The following is a 21,392-nucleotide window of genomic DNA, read 5'->3' as shown; positions in this document are numbered from 1 at the left end:
TATCGCAAAGCCAGAGAGCGTTGCTGAAAAAGGAACTCAGAGGTGGAGTTTGGGTGTACTGCATAACTTCCTGCCCTCCCCCCCCCCCGTTATGTACTAAAGTTCTCACCCTGGGCCAGCAGGGGGATACTGTAGATAGTTTTCACTCAGGTCCACATATGCAAATAAGAAATTGAACGTGACGTCCAGTGATTGGATAGTTACAGAAAGTGGTTACTGTTGCTTTGTAGTGGAGCTCTATATAAGCAGGTTGGCTGAACCCTTCAGTTCAGTTCAGTTCTGTTCTGGCCTGTGAATAAACAAGAGCTGTCTGAAGAATCGCTGTGTCGTCTGATACGCTCACCCACAACTTAACACCCCCCTCAGAATCAAATACTACTAAGCTATGCAAAATAGAGAAAGGTGAAGAATAAATTAGGCAAACTTGATTGGTTGGCGCAATTTATGTAGGTTGCAGCGGATGCCTTTTCTGAGCATGAAACGGGAGGCAAAATACTGAAATGCATCAGAAAGGCTGGGTGCTGGAAGTAGGGTCTCAGAAGACCTGCTCTGTTTGAATCCTTGCCCTAGCTGACCAGTCAAATACTGTCAGCCATCCCATGAAGCTGACGGGCAGCAGATTTATTTAATTACTAGAGCAAGAGGGGAAGCAAGGGTATTCTCATCCTGCAGCTCTCAAGGAGCAAACCTCGTAGCACAGCAGAGCTTTTTCTGCTGTAACCAGAATAAAAACACGCAGGTTCCAGTGGCAAAGGCTAGCAGGCAGGGAGAGCAGGGCAAGGAAGACCCAGGTTCAAAACGTCACGCAGCCATGAAGTCCACACTGGGTCAATCACCCAGTTTGAGTCAGGAGAACAACATGGAGGCAAGAAACTCCGGGTGTTTCACAGGGGAAGGGGAGAATGGAAAGATCACAAAACAAATAATTCATTGCTGCTTTTTAAACCCAATTTAATTATTTCATAACATCAGCTAGTTTGTGATTTTTGTGTGCTTGGAATTAGCACGCATATCAAATCTGTATCTTACGTGTTGTTCTCATGGTGTTAAAGCATTAACAATACTTGACCAAAATTTGAGGGGTCAGATAATAATAATAATAATAATAATAATAATAATAATAATAATAATAATAATAATAATAATAATATATTATTTATTCCCCGCCCATCTGCCTGAGTTTCTCCAGCCACTCTGGGCAGCTCCCAATCGAGTGTTAAGAACAATACAGATGACTGGATCCTTTTTGACCAATCGCACATTCGGCCCTACCCTAAACCTGCTTGTATCAGCTGTCATTGATGCGCTTTGATGTTTGCACTGTTTTCCAGGTACTCTTTGAAATGCAAACATGGGCATTTCAGAATGGAAGAAGCAAAAGGTTTGGGATTGCCTTGTTACAACCCAGAGATCCTGCCTCCGCCAATGGGATGCACAGGCAGCCTTGTGGTCACCCTGCCCCTGGCCCCCCAGATCAGCAGCATTGCTCAGGCTTGAAACCTTCTCCACCTGCTACTTTGCCCCCCCCACACACCCCTGGAGTGTCAACACAAGGGGGCTTGTGAAGAAGGCGCAGCAGAGACTGTGCTTTTTGAGAATACTAAGGAAAAACCATCTTCCGCAGAAACTGCTGCTTGCCTTCTATCACTGTGCCATTGAGAGCGTCCTCACTTATGGCTTATGTGTGTGGTACGGAAGCTGTACTGCCCAGGACAGGATGGGGTTGTGCAGGGTTGTTAAGGCAGCAGAGAGCATTGTTGGCTGCCCACTCTCCACCTTAGAGCAGATTTATGCCACAAGGTGCCATAGGAAGGCACTGGACATAGTAAAAGATCCATCGCATCCTGGTCACTGTCTCTTCGAGCTCTTGTCGTCGGGATGGAGATACAGGATGATGAAGACAAGAACGAGCCGTCTTAAGAACAGCTTCTTCTCCAGAGCGATCTCGGCCCTGAATGGGAAGCCTGGACTTTGAAAGTCATCTAATCTCCCTTGCTGTATTATACTGTATTGTTTAATTAGTGTTTTTACGGAGCAGTCAAGTAATTTCGTTGTCCCCGAAGGGGGCAATGACAATAAATATATTAACATTAATATTAAAAAGGCTTCGCTTGGAGAAGGTAGACAGAGCAGATGTCTGAGATCTCCAGCAGTGAGAGGAGAGAGGTGGCTGGACTTCTCCTGTGCCATGAAATGATGTTGAAGCATCTTGTTGAAGCAGATTCCTGCCTTGGTCTCTCCTACTATCACAGGAGACCTCCATGGTCTGCTACCCCATCCCTTGGAGACCTCAAAAGGGGCAGCTAAGGCATAAGCAGAAACATTAAACAAGTTGGAGTTCTTGTTATTAAAAATGCCAAGAAAAAAGCACACCAAGAACACAAGCCAATGTAAGTTTCAATAGTGGGAGAGGTCCTTACTCGCAAATCAGTATTCAATAGTAACAAAAACTAATCCATTCAAACTCATAAAGATATGTATAACACAATGTAACAAATTATTGTGTTATACATATCTTTATGAGTTTGAATTTGTAATCTCTGTTAGAGTTTGTAATCTCTATTTGAGTTTGTAATCCTTGTCAGAATACATACTTTCCTGTAAGACCTATCGCAGTCGTTAAGAGTCGTCAACAGGCTCATCTCAGCTATCTGCCAATCTCCCATTCCCACCACCCTTCTGAGTAATACCCCTCCCCACCTTCTCTCTATATAGAAGGATCTGGCAACTTCTGTTTCAGTGTATCTGAAGAAGTGTGCATGCACACGAAAGCTCATACCAAGAACTAACTTAGTTGGTCTTTAAGGTGCTACTGGAAGGAATTTTTTTATTTTGACTATGGCAGACCAACACGGCTACCTATCTGTAATTGAATGGATTAGTTTTTGTTACTATTGACTACTGATTTGCGAGTAGGGACCACTCCCATTGTTGAATCTTACCTTGGCCTGAGTTCTTGGTGTGCTTTTTTCTTGGTATAAGCAGAAATATGGCAGGAGGAGGTCTGCTTGACATACCTCCCAGATTTCTATATGGAGGGATTTGAGCAGGGGTTCTGCAGTAGTTGAGCACTCTTGCACTAAAGACTCACCCCATCCCAGTGGCGTAGCTAGCTGCTTGGGTGCCCGGGGCAGCGTGCGTGCCCTGCAGCCAGGGGCGGGGTGAGCTGCCCGTGGGGGCGGGGCAAGCCAAGGCAGGGAGCCTCTCCTCAGCTTCCCCCTCAGCTGTAGGGTGTGGCTGAGGCGGTGGGCAGACGCCAGCCCCACGCTACTCGAAAAAGCACCGCGGAGCTCGCAGACAGTCTGCCGCTGCACCCCCCTCAGGAGAGACGTGTGGCTCAGGCACGCTACCAGTGGTGTAGGAAGTGGGTGAAGTGGGTGCAGGAGTTATTTAAAAAAACTCCTGAGGCCAATTTTTATTTATTTATTATAAAAACACATATTTTTGCCATTTTGTCACCCCCTCAGTTATGACGTGGGTGGCGCTGTGGGTTAAACCACAGAGCCTAGGACTTGCCGATCAGAAGGCCGGCGGTTCGAATCCCTGCGACGGGGTGAGCTCCCGTTGCTTGGTCCCTGCTCCTGCCAACCTAGCAGTTCGAAAGCACGTCTGAGTGCAAGTAGATAAATAGGTACCACTCCGGCGGGAAGGTAAACGCCGTTTCTGTGCACTGCTCTGGTTCGCCAGAAGCGGCTTAGTCATGCTGGCCACATGACCCAGAAGCTGTACGCTGGCTCCCTCGGCCAATAAAGCGAGATGAGCGCCGCAACCCCAGAGTCGGCCACGACTGGACCTAATGGTCAGGGGTCCCTTTACCTTTACCTTTAACAGTTATGACACCCGGGGTGACCCGCACCCACCGCACCCCCCCTTCCTACGCCACTGCCCCATCCCTACCCACGCCTTCAAAATGTTCAGACGCACAGGGCACACATCCTCCAACTGCTTTTGGAGCATTTAAAGGAGCAGGACAGGTTTCTAGGTTGTAATCTGGGCATGTTTGCCGGAGTAAAGGCAGGGCTTATCCGCACTTAGCTTTCCGGTCTCAAGTGCAAGCTTTAAAACTCCATGTCAAGGGCGCCTTCCCTTTTCTTTTGCTCTGGAGATTTCCCTACAAAAACACACTCTCTAAAGCATGACCAGAGCAAACAGAAATCTGTGGAAAACCCAAGTTAGCATTTGCTATGATTGAGTGATGAAGAGCGGGCTTTCACAGGGAGAGATCAGGGCAAATAAAATAAATAAATGCTGAGCTTTTAAAGTACGGAACTGTATCTTGAAAGAGTGGGGCAAAAGTTGAGTGTGGAGAGATTAGTAGGGTTGCCCCCTTTTTTAGTTTTATTGTCTCTCTGCCTTTAACATGAAGCAGCTGAATTCTTCTTGACATGAAAGTGAAGCCCATGGTGAGAAATGGCTTCACTTGCTACATTTCTGTGTGTCAGTGTCAGCGAGGCCACTGTTTCCTTAAGGCTCGGTAGCAGGGGCAGTAAAGAAATAGCACATAGAGATGGGGAATAGACTTGCTACAATTCTCATGTAGGACCAGGTGCACAGCCTGGGAGTCATTCTGGACTCACAGCTGTCCATGGAGGCGCAGGTTAAGTCTGTGTCCAGGGCAGCTGTCTACCAGCTCCATCTGGTACGCAGGCTGAGACCCTACCTGCCCGCGGACTGTCTTCCCAGAGTGGTGCATGCTCTAGTTATCTCCTGCTTGGACTACTGCAACGCGCTCAACGTGGGGCTACCTTTGGAGGTGACCTGGAAACTGCAGCTAATCCAGAACGCGGCAACCAGACTCGCGTCTGGGAGCGGCTGCCGAGATCACATAACACTGGTCCTAAAAGACCTCCATTGGCTCCCAGTATGTTTCCAAGCACAATTCAAAGTGTTGGTGCTGACCTTTAAAGCCCTAAACGGCCTCGGTCCAGTATACCTGAAGGAGCGTCTCCACCCCCATCGTTCTTCCCGGACACTGAGGTCCAGCGCCGAGGGCCTTCTGGTGGTTCCCTCCCTGCGAGAAGTGAGGTTCAGGGAACCAGGCAGAGGGCCTTCTTGGTAGTGGTGCCTGCCCTGTAGAACGCCCTCCCGTCAGAGGTCAAGGAAATAAACAACTATCTGACTTTTAGAAGACATCTGAAGGCAGCCCTGTTTAGGGAAGTTTTTAATGTGTGCCATTTTATCATATTTTTAATATCCTGTTGGGAGCCGCCCAGAGTGGCTGGGGAGGCCTGGCCAGATGAGCAGGGTATAATAAATCGTCATCGTTATCTAAAGGGGAACTGATTTTAGAATGAATTGATTTTAGAATGCTGTATTATTTTACTGTTAAAATAAAAAAAATCCTTCCAGTAGCACCTTAAAGACCAACTAAGTTAGTTCTTGATATGAGCTTTCGTGCGCATGCACACTTCTTCAGATACACTGTTGTTAGCCACTCTGAGCCCGGCTTTGGCTGGGGAGGACAGGATATAAATAAAATTTTATTTTTATTATTATTAACCTACTAAGTCAATTCACACTTTTGGAAGTGAACTGAACCATATCCACCTTTTGAAGTTCACACATCTCCCAAACTTGTCATGCAATCTTCTAGCCAAGGAATGCATACTTAGGCATATGCCTAAGCATGCAAGAATGCTTTATGTTAGGAGAGATTGCTTTGCAAAAACGTGTAAAGAAATTTGCACTAAAATAGTGGTGAATTTTCATGAGGATTTTTTTTAAAATGTGAGCTGATGAAGAAATGTGGAGTAGTGAACTCAAGACTAGAAAAATGAGAAGCTGAAGCTGACATATCCCTCCTCCCTTGCACCTTGAGATGACCGCCCCATCTTAGCAGGAGAGCAACATCTGAAGGTAAAGGCAAGGTGGTTAGCACTTGCTGAAATGAAATTTAAAGACCCCAGAAAAGGGGTTGGTTTTTAAAAAAAATGGAATCAAAAGCAGTCATGATTCTGAGGAAAGAGGCATTAAAACAGATTTAAAATGTGCTTTAAAAAAAAAACCAAGACACTGTATTAGAAATTGGAATGGGGAGCTACAATTCCGGGGGTGCAAGCAAGAGGAAATCAGACAAGGCACTAAATAATAATAGCAGCAGCAGCATCTTGTCACCCAATACAAACAGATGTCTCAAAGCAAGCTACAACTCCATGGAATACAAAAACCACCAAAAAAACTAAAAACGAGAAAACGGAGTACAATAAATAAAGCTTCCTGAAGTGCTCTTCCAGCAATTCTATTAAAACGACAAGTCCTTTAGTCCAAAATGATGACTCTAATCATCATCAATGCTGTTTTACTAAAGGGGAAATCTTTGTGAATTAACAATAAAATAAGAAAAGTAAACGGCAGGGAAGGGCAGGAGAAAAACAACCACCCAATTAAAGTACTATGTGCTGAGAACGAAGGGAACCTGGTGTTGATGCCTTTATTGATTGATTGATTGATTGATTGATTGATTATTACTCTACTGCAGAGAAAGGGCAGGAAAACAGAGCAACAGGATCCACCAGGGAAGCAATAATAAGTGCAACCATGAGAGGTGGGAGAAAGGAAAAGCAGTGAGATTCCCACCGACTAAAGGCTCATCTACGTTTACCTTGAAAAACCCAAACTGCTGTTTGTTCCGATTCAGCCGTAACAACTGGGTTTTCCTGGGGAGAGCAGCAGGGCAAAAAATGGCGCACAGATACGAACCAGGAAGCTTAGCAAGCACAGGACAAGAGGTTAAGTGTGAGTGAGCCCCAGGTCATGCCCATTGAGTGGACGGAACATTATAGAACGTACTTGTAATACTTCTCATGTGCAGAATACTGGTAGCAAGCAAGCAATACGGCAAACTCCGCCTGGAAGCTGTTGCTTTTAAAAATATATCTAGGGAGAGTTTAAATGCCACTGTGTACCTTGCGTAGTTTGGCACCAAGAGTAGGAAAAATGATCTGCGAGAAAACCAATAAAAAAAAAATGGGAGAGGCTTCTTTTTTAAAAAATAAAATGCATGTGATTTGTCTTCTTTATAATGCTAAGGCACTTCGCTACCCCTTCGAGAGAGTCTATGAGGAAGGGAACATTTGCATGCTGAAACTGTGCCATCTTGGTTTTTTAAAATAAATAAAATTCAAAGGTTTCCCCCTTTTCTTTCCTCTTTGGCAAACGCATTTCGGTTTTTTTCCCTCCAGAACACTGCAGGAAGTGAGGTTCTTAGCATCCTGTCTTGACAGCACTGGTGTCATTCTTTCACAACAGTTGAACTACTGCCAAGAGAGAGAGAGAAAGACTAGGATCACCTGATGCACATTGATGTGGCCTTTAGTGGCAGATTAATCCTCTCTGCAACAGGATTCTGTTTTTCTTCCTCAAATCGGCGTAATAATAGCACGGGGTAAGTAAGGGAAGAGGCAGCAAAGTGGTGACCTCACCAAACCAGGGGTACAGAAAGGGGGATGCGGTGGGGGCGGCTCGCCCCGGGTGTCATCCCGGGGGGGGGACAAAATCCCCCCAGGGCAGGTTGCATTGCTTTGCCGCAATCGACCCCCTGCCAGGAGGATCACGCCGCCTTGCTGTGATCGGCAGTGGCGTAGCGTGGGGGGTGCAGGGGGGGCCGGCCGCACTGGGCGCAACATCTGGGGGGGGCGCGCTCACGCTCGCAGCTCTCTGCCCCTACCTGGCTCACTCACTCTCTCTCACTGCAGTGCTGGCTGTGCGAATCCGATCCGAGCTGCCGGGTCGCCGCCCACTGTGGAGGGGGTGGGTGCCAGGCGTGCGGTGTGGAGAGAGAGCGAGGGACTATCTGGGGGAGGGACAGTGCAGCGGCCGCCCAGCGCAGCGCTGAGCGCGGGAGAGAACCACACCAGACCAGCCCAGGCAGCAGCAAGAAGAAGCTGGCAGCGGCGGCAGGTTAGGGGTTAGGGGCGCAAATTATTTGCCTTGCCCCGGGTTAGGGGGAGCAAATTACTTGCCTTGCCCTGGGTGCTGACAACCCACGCTACGCCGCTGGTGATCGGACCCCCCCACCGGGAAGATTGCGCCACTGCGCTGCAATTGGCCCCCCTCTGCCACTGCACCACACTCTGTTCCTGAGTCCCGAAAGATTTAGGGTGCAGTTCTTAAAATATAATTCGTCTCTCTCAAAGTCAAACCTAGCCTGCCACACTTCCCTTCAGCGTGTATCAGGATCCAAAGGGGGTCTTGAACATATAGGATGAGAGGGGAAGGATGTGGTGTCATGGTTAGAGTGTTGGACCGGGAACTGAGAGACCAGTCTTCAAATCCCTACTTGGCCACTAAGTTCACTGGGTGACCTTGGGCCAGACACCATCTCTCAGCCTAACCCAACCATGGACACCACCTGCAGCTCTGTGGGGGAAAATAGTGGCTTAATAATAAAATAAATAAATTTAGCCAACTCTCAGGGCTGTCTTAAGCATATGTTGCACCGGGGTGCAAATATCCACCTGGCGCCCCCCCCCCCCGGTTTCCCAGTCCCAGGCGCGCAGGAAGGCAGCGCTGGCCGGCCATATCAGTGTCTTGCTGGCTCGGTCGCCCCCGAACTCGCAGCACAGAGCCATCCGCAGCAGAAGAGCCCACAACGGTCCTCAGACCGATGGATGGGCTCTTCCCTGGACTCAACTCTCAGGCCCCGGACTCTCGGCCTGGCGCCCCTGAGAGCCCAGAGCCCGGGTGCCCTGCACCCCAGCACCTATAGGTAAGACGGCCCTGCCAACTCCGGAAGGGATTACAGGGAGGCCAAACTTCCCTATACAAACAGACAAGAACAGATGAGGTGTTACTTCACTAACCCTTTAACAGAGATGTGCTGAGCTCCAGCTGAAGCCAAGGTAGATTCTGAGAATATGGAACAATCCATTGAGAAGGTCTCCTACATGGGTCACCTTGAAATAAACAGGAGCACGACACCTGGGCATGTTTAGCCTGGAGAAGAGGAGGTTAAGGGGTGATATGATAGCCATGTTCAAATATATAAAAGGATGTCATATAGAGGAGGGAGAAAGGTTGTTTTCTGCTGCTCCAGAGAAGCGGACACGGAGCAATGGATCCAAACTACAAGAAAGAAGATTCCACCTAAACATTAGGAAGAACTTCCTGACAATAAGAGCTGTTTGACAGTGGAATTTGCTGCCAAGGAGTGTGGTGGAGTCTCCTACTTTGGAGGTCTTTAAGCAGAGGCTTGACAACCATATGTCAGGAGTGCTCTGATGGTGTTTCCTGCTTGGCAGGGGGTTGGACTCGATGGCCCTTGTGGTCTCTTCCAACTCTATGATTCTATGATTCTACCTCTTGGTGAATTATTACTGCTCAGGCAGACAAAAAGGTAAAATGCTTTTTAATGTGTCATACATTCTAATTTCCTGAATAAATTTGCCCTCCGTTGAAGCTTATTGGGCGCTGTGGTCTAAACCACTCTCCCATCTCCTGCCAACCAAGTAGTTCGAAAGCACACCATTGCAAGCAGATAAATAAGTATAGTGGTACCTCAGGTTACATACGCTTCAGGTTACAGACTCCGCTAACCCAGAAATAGTACCTCAGGTGAAGAACTTTGCTTCAGGACGAGAACAGAAATTGTGCTCCAGCGGCGCAGTGGCAGCAGGAGGCCCCATTAGATAAAGTGGTGCTTCAGGTTAAGAACAGTTTCAGGTTAAGAACGGACCTCCGCAATGAATTAAGTACTTTACCTTGACCTTTACATTCTTATTTCCTGAACAAATTTGTTCTCTGTTGAAGTTTATTGGGTTGCAGTCCAAATTATGTGGACGGCAATGGTAGTACAGTGATACCTCGGGATGTGAACGGAATCCGTTCTGGAGCCCCGTTCGCATCCTGAATGGAACGTAAGACGCGATGGCGCATCTGCACGTGTGCGGGTCGCGTTTTGACACTTCCACGCATGCGCGCGACATCATTTTGAGCGTCTGCGCATGCGCAAGCGGCGAAACCCGGAAGTAACGCACTCCGTTACTTCCGGATTGCCACAGAGTGCAACCGAAAGCGCTCAACCTGAAACACATTCAACCCAAGGTACGACTGTAGTCAGTAGAGTTGCAGAGTCACGGCCACATCCATAGCTCTGCTGCTCATGCCAAGCAGCATGAAAGGGGCAACAGGAACATACGTCTCTTCACCATGTCAGCTCTCAGGCAGGTGCAGCAAAGAGCCTCCTACACACTTGGGGGCTTTCAACTGGCTGCTGTCTTTGACACTTGGATTCCTAGAGAGCAACTGCTCTTCACCAAAGCCAACGCCTTTAAGATACATTGACCATGAAGATGGAAGGACCAAGAGGTACAATTAACCACTGGTCATGTTTGTCTCAAGACAGAGATAAACCCCCCTTTTTAAGAGGATAATTACACAGCAGTTCATATGAGCAGAAGCTTTGGATACAATATTTTACGTCTGGGCTCATGCCTTATGTGGACACTACAGGTTCAGGCAATATGGTTTGGGCCTTCATTTCTGGTCTCGAGGACATATTTCCATAGTTGCCAGGCGAGGTGGAATAGCTTGTTCAAAGACAAATTACAGGCAGAACAGGTGGAGTTACAGGTTGTATGGAGGTACACATCTCCATATGAACTGGCCTGGGCTTTGAGATCTTCTGGGAGGCCTTTCTCTTGCTCCTGCCACCTTCAGAGGCATGTGAGGACATGAGAGATGGCCTTCTCAGTGGCTGTTCCTAGGCTGTGGAACTCCTTTCCATGGAAGGCTGGATTGACCTCCTCTCTACCTTCATTTTGCTGGCAGGCAGATCTTTTGTTTTGTTTTGTTTTGTTCCTACAGGTCTTGGGCTGTTGTGGCAGGGTCTTCTGAGGATAGGCATTACACGCACAAAGAGAGAGGGTTTGCTGCTTTTAAATGGTATTTTAGTGCAGATTTTAGTAGGGTTATTTATTTAACTTGCTTTTTTAATATTTATCTTCATTGTGTGTGCTTTAGTTGCATCTGTTGTAATTTATGCTGTGAGCTGCCTCAAGTTCTGTATTAGGAGAAAGGCAGGATATAAATAAATAAGAATAGGAGTTATGTAACAGGTGTCAAGTGGTTTGAATGCACAGCCATACCTCAGGTTACAGACGCTTCAGGTTGCGCGTTATCGGGTTGCGCACCATGCCAAACCCAGAAGTACCCGAATGGGTTACTTCCGGGTTTCAGTGCTCACGCACGTGCAGAAGCACTAAATCGTGCTTTGTGCATGCGCAGAAGCACCAAATCGCGACCCGCATGTGCGCAGACGCAGTGCTGCGGGTTGCGAACGTGCCTCCCGCACGGATCACATTCGCAACCCAAGCATCCAATGTACTACTCTGGCAGTGTACAAACAACATTTTATTCTAGACTCAATGGAGACTAAGTACAGTGGTGCCTCGCAAGACGAAAAGAATCCGTTCTGTGATTCTCTTCGTCTAGCGGTTTTTTCGTCTTGCGAAGCAAGCCCATTGACGGATTAGCGGATTAGCGCTATTAGCACTATTAGCGGCTTTTAGCGGCTTAGCGGCTTAGCGGCTTAGCGGATCAGCTGATAAGCTGCTTAGCGGCTTAGAAAAAGGAGGGGGAGGGGGGAAAGCCCACAGGAACTCACAAGACATTTTCGTCTTGCGAAGCAAACCCATAGGAGATTCGTTTTGCGAAGCACCTCCAAAACGGAAAACTCTTTCGTCTAGCGAGTTTTCCATCTTGCAAGGCATTCGTCTTGCGGGGCACCACTGTACTACCTAGGTAGTCCACACACACTCTAGATCCGGCTTCCTTCACCTCAGCCCTCCAGATATTTTGAGACTACAGTTCCCATCATCCCTGACCACTGGTCCTGCTAACTAGGGATCATGGGAGTTGTAGGCTAAAAACATCTGGAGGGCCGAGGTTGAGGAAGCCTGCTCTAGATCTATGGCATGTTTTGCATCCCTTAAAAGTGCTTCTTGAGAAACTGGCTTCATTCTGAAAAGGAATGCTCATTGCTGGTTGATTTTGCCTTGCTCAGCAACATGCCCTTTGAAATGACATTTTGGGTCCCCCCTTCCTTCTTCATTCACCTGGAGCTTGTGCAGGATAGAAAAGACATTGCTAGCCTAATGAAGGGGAGAGTTTTTAAATGGTATCAAGTAACCATATCTGACACCTTCGCTATACAGTGGTACCTCGGTTTATTATTATTATTATTATTATTATTATTATTATTATTATTATTAATTATTTATACCCCGCCCATCTGGCTGAGTTTCCCCAGCCACTCTGGGCGGCTCCCAATCAAGTGTTAAAAACAGTACTGTTTACGAACGATTCGGTTGATGAACTCCGCAAAACCGGAAGTAGTGTTCTGGTTTGCGAACTTTACCTTGATCTAACAACAGAAACCGAATGGTGGAAGGGCACCAGCAGCGGTAGGCCTCATTAGGGAAAGTGCACCTCAGTTTCAGAATGGTTTCGGTTTAAGAACAGACTTCCAGAATGGATTAAGTTCGTAAACTGAGGTACCACTGTATAGTTTTCTTCCAACGCTGCCGATGTAGCTCTTTACCTCTGACACTTAAGCTGTATATTTGTCGAACCCACCCTGTTCTTGTGATTGTAATTTGTTCTGAACCATTTTTAAATGTTTTTTAAAAAATGGTTTCAACCTGCCCTGGGGGCATTAGGGGAGAGAGTGAGCAAATATTAATACTACTACTACCAGCGGTAGTAAATTTTGCCTCAGGAAGGCTGACCTGAAAGCTCTGCTTTCAGTCCTTCCATAAAATGACCAATTGAGACCTGGAGCTGCTTTGTTGTTGTTTAGTCGTTTAGTTGTGTCCAACGCTTCGTGACCTCATGGACCAGAGCATGCCAGGCACTCCTGTCTTCCACTGCCTCCCACAGTTTGGTCAAACTCATGCTGGTAGCTTCAAGAACACTGTCCAACCATCTCGTCCTCTGTCGTCCCCTTCTCCTTGTGCCCTCCATCTTTCCCAACATCAGGGTCTTTTCCAGGGAGTCTTCTCTTCTCATCAGGTGGCCAAAGTATTGGAGCCTCAGCTTCACAATCTGTCCTTCCCGTGAGCACTCAGGGCTGATTTCCTTCAGAATGGATAGGTTGGATCTTCTTGCAGTCCATGGGACTCTCCAGAGTCTCCTCCAGCACCAGAATTCAAAAGCATCAATTCTTTGGCGATCAGCCTTCTTTATGGTCCAGCTCTCACTTCCATACATCACTACTGGGAAAACCAGTATGCTAGCTATGACTAAACCATTAAATTCCCATTGTTTTTACTGTAACCATCAGCGCAGCAAAAAGGCAGGGCATGGCAGGCAAACCGGGTGCCGAGGTGACTGCATGTTCATTGCCATTGTGTAACGCGGGGCTGAGGTTCTGATTCATGTAAGCACGATGAGGAGTACCTATCTCAGAGCTGACCCAGCAGAGAGAGAGGTGGAACGAGAGGTGGCTCTGCCTCAATAAACATCACATCCAGAGTTTCCGGGGTTCACCTGAGGCTGCTCAAGGTGACTGGCTCCAGGAAGATGTAGCAGATAAGATTAGACTTCACACTCAAGTCTGACAGAATTAGCAGGAACGCGTGTGACCTGCCCTCTTCCCTTCCTGTACATACGTACGGCAAAAGCCCCACTTAGCCATCCTGAAACATGTCGCAGTCTCTGTGTGAGGGAGGAGAGCAAGTCCTCACCTTTTCACCCCACCCTCACAGTTGTGCCCCACAATGGCCTTGCCTCAAGGCTAACTGCGCTTGCCAAAGGCCCCATGTTGGAACCCTGAGCTACCCCATAGTCCTCACTCCTACATCAGTACAGCAACACTAGTTTTTTACTGTAAATATATCTTCGTTTTTAACAGATCTTTTCTGTTTATATACAGCCATACCTTGCTTCTGGAATGGAATCCGTTCTGGAAGTCTGCTCAACTTCCAAAAACGTTCGAAAACCAAGGTGCGGCTTCCAATTGGCTGCAGGAGCTTCCTGCACTCAATCGGAAGCCGCACCGCATCTTCGGCTTCCAAAGAACGTTTGCAAACTAGAACACTCATTTCTGGGTTTGCGGCATTGAGGAGCCAAAATGTACAAGTACCAAGGCGTTCGAGAACCAAGGTATGAAGAAGAAGAAGAAGAAGAGTTTGGATTTGATATCCCACTTTATCACTACCCTAGGGAGTCTCAAAGCGGCTCACATTCTCCTTTCCCTTCCTCCCCCACAACAAACACTCTGTGAGGTGAGTGGGGCTGAGAGACTTCAGAGAAGTGTGACTGGCCCAAGGTCACCCAGCAGCTGCATGTGGAGGAGCAGAGACGCGAACCCGGTTCCCCAGATTACGAGTCCACCGCTCTTAACCACTACACCACACTGTACAGTGGACGCTCGGGTTGCGAACGTGATCCGTGAGGGATGCACGTTCACAACCCGCAGCGTTCACAACCCGCAGTGGCGCATCAGCGCATGTGCGGGTTGCGATTCGGCACTTCTGCGCATGCACAAAGTGTGATTTAGCACTTCTGCGCATGCACGACCCCCGAAACCCAGAAGTAACCTGTTCTGGGTTTCGGCGGGTCCATAACCCAAAAAAACGCAACCTGAAGCGTCTGTAACCTGAGGTATGACTGTATAGTTTTAAGTTTATAATTATTCAAATTAATTCTATAACTCTATTGAGTTCAATTCTATAATGATTTATTTTCAATTATGGTTTCCCAAGTGTTTTTAGCTGCTTTTATTTTATCTCTAAGCTGCCTTGAGTCCTTGTCAGGGAAAAAGGTGGTGTATAAATAGATCTATAATAATTATCATCAACATCAAATCCGAGGTTTTAAAACCTCCTATTGCTTTGTTGTTGTTTAGTCATTTAGTCGTGTCTGACTCTTAGTGACCCCATGGACCAGAGCATACCAGGCACTTCTGTCTTCCACTGCCTCCCACAGTTTGATCAAACTCATGCTGGTAGCTTCACGAACACTGTCCAACCATCTAGTCCTCTGTCGTCCCCTTCTCCTTGGGCCCTCCATCTTTCCCAACATCAGGGTCTTTCCCAGGGAGTCTTCTCTCTCATGAGGTGGCCAAAGTATTGGAGCCTCAGCTTCAGGATCTGTCCTTCCAGTGAGCACTCAGGGCTGATTTCCTTCAGAATGGATAGGTTTGATCTTCTTGCAGTCCGTGGGACTCTCAAGAGTCTCCTCCAGCACCATAATTCAAAAGCACCAATTCTTCGGCAATCAGCTTTCTTTAAGGTCCAGCTCTCACTTCCATACATCACTACTGGGAAAACCATAGCTTTAACTATACGGACCTTTGTCAGCAAGGTGGTGTCTCTGCTTTTTAAGATGCTGTCTAGGTTTGTCATTGCTTTTCTCCCAAAAGCAGGTGTTTAATTTAATTTCATGGCTGCTGTCACCATCTGCAGTGACCATGGAGCCCAAGTAAAATCTCTCACTATCCTATTGCTTACAGTGGTGGAAATAGACAGGCTAAAAGAGTAGTGACTTTGGAGCAGCCAGACTGACTTTCCATCATATCCTCTCATACTTTATGTGCTCTGCTGCCTGACCTATCTCTGTCCTGCTGGGCAACAGAGCTGCGGGCAGCAATAAAACAAAGGATGGTGATGAACAGGCAACATGGCAAAGCAATTAGAGCTTTCCGCTTCTCCATACAATTAAAAAAATAAAATTGCAATTATAGGTCTAAGCCGAACGGTGTGCATGCTAGATTGGATCCTGAGGACTTAAGCTTGTGGTTAAGATGGAAGAGCAACTTTTGTACCCTATGGCTTCGGCTCATTTTCTTGTTTAGGTTCTGAGGTTTGTAGAGTTTGTTAAGCCTTCCCCTCGGGACTAGACTTCAAAGATACTGAGGAAGAAAGGAGAGGAAGAAAGCCATGAGACAGAAGGAAGATGAATGGAAAGGGTTGTAAGAATTTTTTTTTTACCGAGGAAGAAGGAAGGAAGGGAGCTAATAGCACAGCACTGCAAGGATTGCACTGAATTGCTGAAACTCTCTCATAAGTAAGCTCTCTGATAAAGCCAAATGATTCTCTTTTTTTCAAACATAATTTTTATTAGTTTACACCAAAACAAAATAAAAATAAAATTCTACATCTTATTATCACAAATTACTTTCTTTAGGACTTCCTTCAGCTTCTCCACAAATCACCCGTAGTCATTTTTTAAATTACGCATTTCATACTTTATATTGACATTATTTGACTCCTTACTTCCATTTCTCTTTAGACAATATTCCTACATTTTTCACAGTGCTCTTTTAAATCCCACTAGCGTTATCTGTCCTTCACTTATGTTTTCCAGATGTTCCACAAATTTCCCCTAGTCCTCAATGAACCTTTGGTCTCTTAAGTATCTAATTTTCCCCGTCAATCTATCCAACTCCGCGTAATCTAGCAATTACGGAAAATAGCCATCCTGGCTAGTAACTATCGACAGCACTCTCTTCCTGGGGGAATCTATCTAATCCTCTTTTAAGGCCACCCAACTTTGTGGCCATCGCTGCCTCCATTGTTTAATTATGCATTGTGTGAAGAAGCGCTTTCTTTTATCCGCCTTGAATCTTCCAACATTCACAAACCAAGTGGGGAAATGCAATTCCTGCAAGGCAGCGGCTTTCCAAACTGCAAAGGTGCAGCCCTCCCTCACAACTTAATTCAACCATGGGGAAGTGTTTGCTTCCCTTCTGTTTAACTCCAGCTGTGGCCTTGCACTGCTTTCTGTTGCCAATGCACCAAAGCCGTAGCATATAAGCAGCCCGTGGCCGGTCATTGGGTGTCAGGGTAGCAGGACAGTTGGATATTTCTATCGTCCCAAACCTTCATGCAAAGGTTTTTTTTGGGGGGGGTGTCTCTTACCTAAGCTTCCCCACTCCCATTTTGGCTTTCCAGCACACCTGGATTTATGGATGCACTACATAACTAGAAAAGGGAACAACAACAACAACAACAACAACAACAACAACAATTTATACCCCACCCATCTGGCTGGGCTTCCCCAGCCACTCTGGGCAGCTTCCAACAGAACACTAAAATACAATAACCTGTTAAACATTAAAAGCTTCCCTAAACAGGGCTGCCTTCAGATGTCTTCTAAAAGTTTGGTAGTTATTTTTTCTCTTTGACATCTGGTGGGTGGGTGTTCCACAGGGCGGGTGCCACTACCGAGAAGGTCCTCTGCCTGGTTCCCTGTAACTTGGCTTCTCGCAGCGAGGGAACCGCCAGGTGGCCCTCGGCGCTGGACCTCAGTGTCCGGGCTGAACAATGATAACCAAACAATAGAAGACTAGCCAATCAACATAAGGCAACGTAAGCTACCAGACAGTCCGAGCATGAGAGTCACATGAGGTTTATGAAATCCATTAATTTAATAAATTACAATCCAACAGTGCACAACCATAACATAAGTGCCATAAGAAATGCCTCTGGATGAACAAGTAGAACGGCATTTTTCCTAGGGGCAAACTATTGTTCTTGGGATTCTGGGAACCAGTTTTATCTGTGCAATAGACAGTCCTTCCTCGAGGAAAAATCTCTGGATCCTACATCCCAAACCCTAAGAACGCAAGGGCTGCCTGGCATGTTTAGCCTGGAGAAGAGGAGGTTAAGGGGTGATATGATAGCCATGTTCAAATATATAAAAGGATGTCACATAGAGGAGGGAGAAAGGTTGTTTTCTGCTGCTCCAGAGAAGCGGACACGGAGCAATGGATCCAAACTACAAGAAAGAAGATTCCACCTAAACATTAGGAAGAACTTCCTGACAGTAAGAGCTGTTTGACAGTGGAATTTGCTGCCAAGGAGTGTGGTGGAGTCTCCTACTTTGGAGGTCTTTAAGCAGAGGCTTGACAGCCATATGTCAGGAAGAAGAAGAAGAAGAAGAAGAAGAAGAAGAGGAGGAGGAGGAGTTTGGATTTGATATCCCGCCTTTCACTCCCTTTAAGGAGTCTCAAAGCGGCTAACATTCTCCTTTCCCTTCCTCCCCCACAACAAACACTCTGTGAGGTGAGTGGGGCTGAGAAGCTTCAAAGAAGTGTGACTAGCCCAAGGTCACCCAGCAGCTGCATGTGGAGGAGCGGAGACGCGAACCCGGTTCCCCAGATTACGAGACTACCGCTCTTAACCACTACACCACACTGGCTCAGAGGAGTGCTCTGATGGTGTTTCCTGCTTGGCAGGGGGTTGGACTCGATGGCCCTTGTGGTCTCTTCCAACTCTATGATTCTATGATTCTATGATTCTATGACTCAATCCGGGCGTCCATCTACTTCAACATTTCCACTCCAGCAACAGTCCTTCATTTAAAATGTTTAAGGCCCTCTTTTCCACACACTTTCATGACCTCATGAGGAAACGTTGCAATATAATAATTCAAAACACACAGAGAAAATCACTGCAATAATAGTTTCAACAGAACATCATGTCAGCAGCAGCAATCGAGAAAGCAGTTTTAAGGCTATTCAGCAGCCCAGATGCCTTTTGAAGCTCACAAGCAAAGACTCCTTGCTCTTTTGATAGCTGCTTTGCTGAAGGATCGTATGCCAATATTGTGAAAGAAAGAAACAAATAAAACAAATGCCAAGGATATAAAACAAACAAATAAATCCTGTGTCCCCCCACCCCCCACCCCCCGCTCCCAAACACTTGATGCTCAACATATCTAGACAGCCTGGACACAGAGACTTTGCAGAACTGAGTTGTCACAAGCAAGTGTTCATTTATCAGGGGAAAGATAGCAAAGTCCTAAACAGAGGGGGAATTTGTACAGAAAGAGAAAGGAATCGTTATATCCAGTAGTAAAATGCAGTACAGTGAGAGCATTGACCTGTTCACACAAGAAATCCCAGTGAATTTGGGCTTGAACCCCCAGTGTCTGTGCCCCAAACCGCAGCCTCGTTTTCTCCTTTTCTTAACTGCTCCTCTCCCCTGAAATCCCATACAGACAGCAGTCTCCGCAGCAGAGAGAGAGAGAGAGAGAGAGAGAGAGAGAGAGAGACGAGGCAATGCATTCTCACATGTCTGTCACACTTCCATATCCCTTGTAAATGTATACAGCATTCAGAGGGTGGTCAGTCCACTGAATGAGTGCCAGCCAGGGGCAAGGTCTCTTCTTGCTTTTTCCTCAGCCGTTTTCGCTGCCTTAATACTTGCTCCCAGTAACAAGAAAGAAAGAAAGAAAGAAAGAAAGAAAGAAAGAAAGAAAGAAAGAAAGAAAGAAAGAAAGCACCTACTAGGAAAGTCTACTTTTCATACAAATTATACAACCAGAGAGGCACAGCCAGCTTGAGGGGGGTGGTGTGGAAACAGCCTCCCAAACTCTGGCAGGGAATCCAAACTGTTGCAATGTCAACCTCTGCCTCCTTGTCGGAAACCATCCATAGTTTTTAAAAAGTAAAAGAGTTCTTACCTGCAGGTACTGATTGTAGCTGAGGAGCCCTCGCCTCCACTGGGCGACATTCACAGCAGGTTGTGTGGCATGATCACTGTGAACATTTGATGCTTTATGGGCTGGATTAGGATTAAAAAAACGAAGCCACCAACACGATAGATAAAACAAGTTGGACAAGTCACGGTGACAAGCGATTCACCTCGTTGTAAGATTTCAAGGCAGGACTCATAACCATAACAGTGCCTTATGCTTAATAATAATGCCTTTCTTTCAAGAATCTTGGTGTCTTTGACAAGCAATAACTCATTGCACCTTGCAACACAACCGCAGAGAGGTTGGTAAACACAAATTTGGGGAGCCGTGGAAAGCTTTACAGGGAGCGGAGAGGGGGGAAAACTCCCTTCTGCTGGCCAAGCAAGATCAAACAAAGAAGACATTTGGCAGAACAGAATGAAACAAAGAATTTACAAAGAGTTCCCAGGAAGCTGGCATTAGAAAATGATGGATGTCTATTTAGTGTGGTCACCTGTAAATCAAAGGAACCAGACAGATTTATAACCGCTGGGAATCTGGACCATTGATTCCCATGGAATTTGACTTCACCTCCATGTCAAAACCAGGTTCAGCTGGTTTGGGTCCTGCTGCAATTCCCAAAATGGGGGCCCAGCCCTCACCCCCAGGAATGCATTAAACAAGGTACCATAAAATATGTCTTGTGGTAACTTAAATGCTACGAGGTTTAGAACGATATAAACTTTCAGGAACTACAAAAATATGCCGAGCCCATCAGGTTTCAGAGCTTGCAGCGAAACACAAACAAAAAACGTTTTGCCAAACTGGAAATCAGAGTGACGTGCTTTCATTTTAAAAACAACCCCCCCCTTTTTTTTCCTCTACTTTGCTTTCACAAGTAAAATAGTAAGGAAAGGCATAAGGCCACTATTTTTACTAATTGCCCAGTAAAAGAATAAAACCCGCTCCCACTTTCCAAAGCTCTGCCCCAAAGATAAAACCAGGGGTTTTTTTCCCCAGCCAGAACTCAGTTCCAGCACCTCTTAGGTGAGCCTAAGAGAACAAAGGAGGTGTTCATTGTGAGTTCCGGCTCCTCTTTTTCTATAAAAATAGCACTGGATAAATCCTATGGTAAATAAAAAATCCAAGGAGGAGTAGAAAGTTTTGCAGCTGGGTGGGACACTTCCTTCTGCTGGCTAAAACCAGAATTATTTAAATCCCTTTTAAATATATATATATATTACTAATAAATGTTGTTAACATTATCCTTTGATTCTGCAAACCTGTGCCTGCTTGCCTGGGAGGAAACCTCAGTGTACACAAAGAAACTTACCATATTTTTCCATCTATAAGACAGCCCCATGTATAAGACACCCCCTATTTTGGAGGACTCAGATTTAAGAAAATGGGGAGATACAGCGTCCGTGTATAAGACGCCCCCTAATTTTTGACATTATTTATAAGGGGGGAAACCTAGTCTTATACACGGAAAAATACGGTACTTTCCAGAAAGACATATATACCACTGCACAACTAGACTTCAGCGCCTTTTGCAGCAGTATGCATGCCTAATTCTCTCTGCAAGTTTTCACATTTTGCCTTTGTGATTGGGTGGCGGTGCTCTTTAATTGGATGCCAGTGTGCTTGCCTCGGTAGTAGACTGGATTGGAGCCAACAAACTGAAGCTCAATTTAGGTGAGACTGAGACACTGTGAGTGGGTGGTTCCCTAGACTGGAGGGATGGGGGTGGCCTGCTCTTGATGGGGTTACACTTCCTCTGAAGGAGCCGATATGCAGCTTTTGGATCCATTGGTGCCACTTGAGGGCCAAGTGGCCACAGCAGTGCAGAGTGCTTTCCATCAGCTTCGGCTGGTGGCCCAGCTGCGCCCTTATCCGGACAGGTATAGCCTAACTTCTGGGGCCTACGCTCTGATAACATATAATAATAATAATAATTTATTATTTATACCCCGCCCATCTGGCTGAGTTTC

General features: G+C 46.4%; 1 protein-coding gene across 4 annotated transcripts in view; it reads right to left on the bottom strand.

Moving 5' to 3' along the window:
- The window catches only part of LOC309516264 (transmembrane protease serine 11G-like), a 74,935-nt gene extending 55,156 nt beyond the window's left edge, over positions 1 to 19,779 (bottom strand). For all 4 annotated transcript variants that reach the window (XM_082195014.1, XM_082195017.1, XM_082195015.1 and 1 more), the window contains exon 1: positions 19,408 to 19,779. The gene's annotated coding sequence lies outside the window, so the exon portion shown is untranslated. The remainder of the gene's footprint in view (positions 1 to 19,407) is intronic.
- Positions 19,780 to 21,392: the final 1,613 nt, after the last annotated feature.

This window comes from Podarcis vaucheri (genome assembly GCF_965113315.1).
Source record: "Podarcis vaucheri genome assembly, chromosome: 13".
Taxonomy (NCBI): Eukaryota; Metazoa; Chordata; class Lepidosauria; order Squamata; family Lacertidae; genus Podarcis; species Podarcis vaucheri.
The sequence above is the reverse complement of the archived record's forward strand: the minus strand, read 5'-3'. Positions and strand labels throughout refer to the sequence as shown.